Below are 8,119 nucleotides of genomic sequence, written 5' to 3' on the forward strand. Positions count from 1 at the left end.
AAAGAAGCTCACGGAGGTGGACTAGCTGGACATTTCGGAGTGTCAAAGACTCTACTTGGACTGCAAGAACACTTCTATTGGCCTCAAATGAAGAAAGACGTTGAGAAGGTTTGTTCTAGGTGCCATATCTGCAAAATGGCGAAGGGTAAGGTACAGCCCCACGGCTTGTACACTCCTCTACCTATCCCTTCTCAACCTTGGACTCATATTTCTATGGATTTTGTTCTTGGCTTACCTCGAACCAGAAATGGTAGAGATTCGATTTTTGTTGTGGTTGACAGGTTTAGCAAGATGGCTCATTTTATTGCTAGTCACAAGACGGACGATGCTGTTATTGTAGCTAACTTGTTTTTCAGGGAAGTAGTACGCCTGCATGGAATGCCTCAAGTAATCGTTTCAGACCGAGATACAAAGTTTCTAGGACACTTCTCGAGGACACTATGGGCTAAGCTAGGAACCAAGCTATCATTTTCAACCACATGTCACCCGCAAACAGATGGGCAAACCGAAGTGGTGAACAGAATGCTATCTACACTCCTAAGGACCTTAGTGAAAAGCAATCTCAAGTCATGGGAAGAATGTCTACCACACGTTGAGTTTGCATATAATCACGCTAAGCATTCTGCTACCTTATTTTCTCCTTTTGAAATTGTTTATGGTTTTAATCCACAATCACCTCTAGACTTGATTCCTTTACCTTTAAGCGTGAAGTGTAGCTTTGATGGCAAAGAAAAGGCTGAACAGGTGAGGAGGATACATGCTAACGCTAAGGAGAACATAGAGAAAAGGACCAAGCAATACGAGAAGCATGCAAACAAGGGCAGGAAGGAGCTCGTTTTCGAAGAAGGAGACTTAGTGTGGATTCACTTACGCAAGGATAAGTTCCCAGAAGAGAGGAAGAGCAAGCTTCTACCACGAGCTGATGGCCCATTTAAAGTCATACAATCTACAACGAGATTGATCTTCAAGGTAAGTATAAGATATCTTCAACATTCAATGTTTCTGACTTGCTTCCTTATTATGCAGATTNCGAGGACACTATGGGCTAAGCTAGGAACCAAGCTATCATTTTCAACCACATGTCACCCGCAAACAGATGGGCAAACCGAAGTGGTGAACAGAATGCTATCTACACTCCTAAGGACCTTAGTGAAAAGCAATCTCAAGTCATGGGAAGAATGTCTACCACACGTTGAGTTTGCATATAATCACGCTAAGCATTCTGCTACCTTATTTTCTCCTTTTGAAATTGTTTATGGTTTTAATCCACAATCACCTCTAGACTTGATTCCTTTACCTTTAAGCGTGAAGTGTAGCTTTGATGGCAAAGAAAAGGCTGAACAGGTGAGGAGGATACATGCTAACGCTAAGGAGAACATAGAGAAAAGGACCAAGCAATACGAGAAGCATGCAAACAAGGGCAGGAAGGAGCTCGTTTTCGAAGAAGGAGACTTAGTGTGGATTCACTTACGCAAGGATAAGTTCCCAGAAGAGAGGAAGAGCAAGCTTCTACCACGAGCTGATGGCCCATTTAAAGTCATACAATCTACAACGAGATTGATCTTCAAGGTAAGTATAAGATATCTTCCACATTCAATGTTTCTGACTTGCTTCCTTATTATGCAGATTCCGATTTGAGGACAAATCCTTTTGAAGAGGGGGAGGATGATATGATCATGGCTAGCAAGGAGTCAGAAGCTGCAGAGGAACCGGAGATTGTGGGAAGGATCACTCGCTCAAGAGCTAAGGAGATGGCTAAGGAAGCTCATTCACTCATAGCTGACGGGTCGTTCAACCTACCGAGGATCCAGGTCTTCAACATCTCCACCTTGAAGACTTCATCCGGTAATGATAACTAGACAACTTAGGTGTGAATTTTGTACTCTTTTTCCCATAGCTGAGTTTTGTCCCACTGGGTTTTCTTGGCATGGTTTTTAATGAGGCAAATGGATCACTACGTCGAGTTATCTAGAAGTCATTGCCAATGGGAAATAATGTACTAAGTCACCAGACTTCAGTATTAAGTCACCAGACTTCAGAATTAAGTCACCATATGTCTGTACTAAGTCACCAGACTTCTACTACAAGTACCTGACGTTTTGCTGTTTTCTTTTTTTTCTTCAAAACGTCTTGTTGTTTTATTTTGAACTTCCTGTTGTTTGGAGTGTCGAGCCTAGGGTTAATTATAAAACCCCATAGCTACGCCTCTTTGTTCTTTAGCGAAGAAGTATGTTGAACAAGTATTGTTAAACTTTTTCTCTCCATTCAAAATTCTTGAATGTGTTCTTGATTTCTGGGTTTCTATACACTTTGTGATTCAGAAACTCTTCACTTTATTTCATTCCATACGACCACCTAAATATCTTTCTCCATCGTATCATTGTTCCATCACTCGATTATCTCCATCCACCTGCAATCTCGTTTGCGCGACTGCACCAGAGAGTCTCATCACTAATCACTTATCAGCAGCCTTTCAACGGAGTTCCATCCTAGGGAGATCGTATCATAGATGGATGGGGAGGGGACGACAATTCTGTCGAACGATCCATCTTGAAAAAAATGCAAAACAGTAAAAGAGCAATCTCCATTTGGAAGAAAAATAATCAAACAAACTCCGAAAAGCTTATTAAGGAACTTCAAGAAAAAATTGATGAGACCTATGGAGATGATCAAGCATCGTCGGAAACTCTCCTCAATCTAAAATGGCGGCTCTGCGAAGCTTATAGGGAAGAAGAGGCATATTGGTACCAAAAAAGAAGAGAACTTTGGCTTGCAGACAGAGATAAAAATACAATTCTTCCACGCTTCCACTAAACAAAGGAAGGCAAGGAACAAGATCACTGGCATCCTTAATCAACTTGGGGTCTGGGTTGATACACAAGAAGGGATAGAAAAAGTAGCGGTGGAGTATTTTGACAATCTCTTTCAATCCTCGAATGCGAGCGACCCTACTTTGGCCATTAAGGACGTACCAACTCTGGTCACACCTGCTATGAACGAGCATCTTATGAAAGATATCTCAGAAGAGGAGGTCAAACGAGCTTTGTTCTCCCTGAATCCGGGAAAGGCTCCAGGACCATATGGGATGACTGCTTTATTTTTCCAAAAGTTTTGGGAAACCATAAAAGGCGATCTCACTAAGATGGTGAAGAACTTTTTTAGTTCTGGAATTTTTTATGGCAAGTTAAATGAAACAAATATATGTTTGATCCCGAAAGGAGAACGACCTCGTGAAATGTCAAAATTTCGCCCTATTAGCTTGTGTAACGTGAGCTATAAGGTGATCTCAAAAATTCTGAGCTTACGTCTCAAGAAGTTTTTACCGGAACTTATATCCGAGACTCAATCTGCCTTTGTGTCAGGAAGATTAATCACAGATAATATCCTCATTGCTCAAGAAAACTTCCATGCCCTCCGTTCTAATCAGGCCAACCGGAAAAAATTTATGGCAATAAAAATGGACATGAGTAAAGCTTATGATAGGGTGGATTTGATCAAAAATGGGTGGGTTGGATAATGCAATGCATTACTTCCGTCTCCTACCGTATTTTGATCAATGGAGATCCCAAGGGACGAATTAGGCCAACACGTGGGATTCGTCAGGGGGACCCAATTTCTCCATACCTATTTATACTTTGCACTGAGGCCTTAATTGCTCAGATTAGGAACTCAGAAAGAGATGGAAAGATCCAGGGTTTACGTATTTCGAACGCAAGCCCACGTGTTTCCTACTTACTTTTTGCAGACGACAGTTTATTCTTCTACAGAGCTGATCCTCAGCAATTCAAGGAAATTATCGATATAATATGCTTTTATGGTGAAGCGTCTGGACAAGAAATTAACTTCTCCAAATCTTCCATTTGGAACCGAGGTTCCGTCCCATATACGTCAAGAGATCAAATCTATTGTTGGGATATCACAAGAAGGAGGCATGGGGGTACATACTTGGGTCTCCCTGAGAAGATTCATGGGTCAAAGGCACAAGTCTTTGCATTCGTGAGGGATAGACTCCATAAGAAGGTAAACTTATGGACTTCGAAATCTCTATCCAAGGGAGGGAATGAAGTCTTGATCAAATCAGTGGCGCAAGCAATTCCGACATATGTAATGTCGTGTTTTCTCTTACTAAAAGCTATATGCTCAAAATTAACTAGTGCGATAGCCAATTTCTGGTGGAGCAATAAAGCAGACAGTAAAGGATTGCATTGGATATCATGGGAACAAATGTGTATTCAACTTTCGGAAGGTGGGCTAGGCTTTAGAACACTAGAAGAATTTAATCTTGCCCTTTTGGCAAAGCAACTATGGAGATTGCTGAGATATTCAGATTCTCTTCTTAGCCGAGTTCTAAAAGGGAGATACTTTCGATATTGTAGTCCATTAGAGATACAAGTATCAAATCGACCTTCATATGGCTGGAGGAGCATGTTGGCAGCAAAGTGTGTTCTTTCGTACGGAATTCATAAGACCATAAGCTTGGGTTTTAATATGTGCATCTGGACTGAACCATGGATCCCAAATACGCCAGCACGACCACCCCAAAGTTTAACTAATGAGAGAAATCCCTTGATTTGTGTTAACACCTTGATAGATTTTAACACAAAAAAATGGAAAATTGAACGTCTTCGGGAACTATTCCCCCCCAAAAGAAATTACCCTTATTTTGGGGATTAAACCAAGCTTGAATGCCTCGAGGGACGGCTATTCTTGGACTCTAACAAAGTCTGGAACTTATACCGTTAAATCAGGATACGAAGCCGCGAGAGCTATCTCTCGCCTTTCTTGCGACCTCCCTTCTTAGGGACCTAGTGTTACGACACTTAAGGCGCAAACATGGAAGTTAAAAACATCACGGAAGCTTAAGCATTTTGTTTGGCAATGTGTGACTGGGTGCTTGGCAACATGCCAACGCCTGCATTATCGCCATATTGGTAGAGATAAAGATTGTCCTAGATGTGGAGCGGAGGAGGAAACTATAAACCATATGCTATTTGAATGCCCCCAGCACGTCAAGTATGGGCTTTATCGACAATCCCTTCCTATCCTATGGTGTTCCCTTCATCTTCCCTACATAGCAACCTCGATTTTCTATATTGGCGTGGTAGAGACTCTGGTGCAACTGATCAAAACTTGAGAATGTTCCCCTGAATGAGGTGGTACATTTGGAAGGTAAGAAATAAGAAAGTGTTTGAAAATATCTCTGAATCTCCGCAAGATACACTGGAGAAAGCTATCCAAGAAGAAGAAGTCTGGAGAAGAGCAAATAACAGAGACTTAGCACCGGCGGTAGTAGACGCATGCATACCTTCGATCCCAATTCCTCAAGAATCTCTTGTATGCTTTATAGATGGATCTTGGCATACAGAGGTGGATAGGAGTGGGCATGGCTGGATTGCTTCTATCGGTGAAATAATCCTGCACATGGGGCTAAAAGGATCGCGCAGAAGCTTATCCCCATTACATGCGGAGTTAGATACCCTTATTTGGGCTATGGAGTGCTTATTAGCATTGGACTTGGATAAAACTCTTTTTGCTATGGATTGTTCAGACCTCCTAAGGATGACGTCTAATATCGAGGATTGGCCGACCTTTTCATCAGAATTGAAGGATTTTATTCATTTCAGAGATAGATTTGCTAATTTTAGTATTAGATATATTCCCCGAGAGGAAAATATTCGTGCCGATAAACTTGCGAAAAATGTGCAAGAGCACGAGGTTTCTGTTTTTCTCATGTAAGCTCGTCGGCACCTAATTGGCTCTCTCTCGGAGAAAGTCATCTCCGATAACTTAATAGATGGGGTTTGATTGAAAAAAAAAAAAAATGGTTTGCAACAATTTTAAATATGGCTCTACTTTAGTATTTCATATCCTAAACAATTTATGGTACTACCAAAAAAAAAAAAAAAACAAAAATTTTGAAACGGATCTAGTAGTAAAGTCGCTTTGCAAAGTAAGAATTTATCGTGTGTGCTAATAGTTCCAAATGCATTTGGCAAACAAATCACCAAATAATTCCAAATTTGCAATGCATTCAAAAAAAAAAAGTTGTTCAAATCTGTTTTAGAATTTTATTTATTTATTTGAAAGCATGAAATAATTGGAGACACTTGTTGCAAATCTTTTACAAACTTAACACTTGTTTTAATTTTTGCAATGAGTCATTACAAGTTTACTTTGTTATAATGCATGTATTCAAATAATTTTCATTTTGTTTCAATTGTTCGTGATATGAGAAAAGTCAAAAGAAAACAAAACCAGTGTTGGGTATAAGTCAGTAAATGAAAAATCGGATAAGATCAGTTTACAATTTGTTCACTTTAGTTTTGTTAGTTAAACCCCTTCTGAATTGGCTTAACTTGTTCTCTGAATTGGCTTAACTTGATCTTTCTTGATTGTTAGTGAAGTTCCCATTTGGTTTGACACCCTTTGTATTACGATTGTACAAGGTTAATTGAATCTGCTGAAATAAAATTCTAGATGCTCTCACAACACAACAACAACAACAACAAAAACAAAAACGAAACCCACTCTCTGAGCAAGATTAACTAGAAGCATGATAACAAATCTTCAAGTGTTGCTAATACGTCTACATCAGATAAATATCAAAAGAAGAAGAAGAATTAGAGAAAAAGTCAAGGAATTGGTGATGTGGAGGCCTAGCTTCCACAGTGAATAAAGATTAGGAATGAACTAAAGGGTTTGTTGTTCGAGCTCATTGTCCTTAAAAGCAGCTGAGAATCGGTTTTTACTCTTTACCCGACACAATCACTTCTTGGTAGGTCCTCACACATACTAAAATTGTTCGAGCTCAAAGATAAACATAGGTGGTGGTGATATCAAATAATTTTTTAAAAAAGAATTTCTGCATGCACCACCAAAAATTGGGGTGTTACATATCAATTATTTAACGGTTGCAAACTTGGAAAAGCAAAACAGCCCTTCATTAAATAGAGATTAAACTCTGAAAATAGCAAACACGATATCCAATGTAATATTCGTCGTTGAAAGCAACATGATCTGATTCGGTTTCGAGATCATGTGTCCACAATGTTCTACTTCGCGTAGGATCATGAAACAACAAATTCTTCTTCTTCTTCTTATTATTATTATTCTTCCCACTCCCAGCCAAAAGTGCTAGTGGATGGAATGCGGCTTGTGTTGGGCAACCATACAGTGCCCGAGTTAGGCGGAGATCTATGGAACAAATTTTTTCCCATGTTTTGTTGACTGAATCGAACGACCATATCACTTGGTTGGACCAATAAATCTTCTCCGATACGCACAAGCGGTTGTCGAGGTTGCACAAGACTATCTAGTAATGATCAAAATGCACATAGGCCAAGGGAGCTTTAGAGATGATTTGAAAAGTTTCAGTGTGAAGATCGAAAGATACAACTTTGGTTTCTTGCCAGCAGTCTGTGAACCAATGAAGCGAGCCATTTGCAAACACAGGATGGGCGGCACCAACAATCCTATAAGGAGCTGAGGGAGTGACATACCTCCAAGCGTTGGTGCTAAAGTCGAAAACTTCGCATGTAGTAACGCCTATTTCTTTTGAAGAGTTGTTGTTGTTGTTGTATAGCCAAACGGCCTTGTATTTGCCAGTGAATATGTCTTTACCGAATCCAAGATTATAGGTTTGGTTTACAAGCTTGAAGTGACGGTCTCCTAAATCGATCATGCGTCGTTGGAATTGGCAGAGAGGAAGATGTCGATACCATCTAGTGGCGGGGTTGAGCACAATACCAGATTTGAGGGGATGGTAGAGACAAACGAGACCGTCACAGCTATGATAGCTGACAAAGTAGTGCTTGTACTCCTTGTCCTTGTCCTTGTCCTTGTCCCAATGAATAGGGAATTTAACCGATGAGGATGAACCCAATACCAGTGTTCTAAGACTCTCTCTGTCCGGCAGGTAAACCATGAGAACATCTGGATCTCGTAATTGTTGACGCTGCTTCAAGTGTTTTGCTTGGAACAATGGTGATTCGATCGTTGATTTCCATTGCTTCGACACAGCCTTGAATCTCACCAGAGATTTCACCTCAAGTGTCTCCAAGATGATCTCTACCACATCGTGGGGAACCCATTCCATTTCCAAGCCACGTTTTTTCGACAT

The 8,119-nt window shown here is 40.4% G+C and overlaps 1 pseudogene; it reads right to left on the minus strand.

The window, feature by feature from the left end:
* Positions 6,944-8,119, minus strand: LOC104747279 (annotated as a pseudogene).

The sequence above is a fragment of the Camelina sativa genome, chromosome 15, assembly GCF_000633955.1.
Source record: "Camelina sativa cultivar DH55 chromosome 15, Cs, whole genome shotgun sequence".
Taxonomy (NCBI): Eukaryota; Viridiplantae; Streptophyta; class Magnoliopsida; order Brassicales; family Brassicaceae; genus Camelina; species Camelina sativa.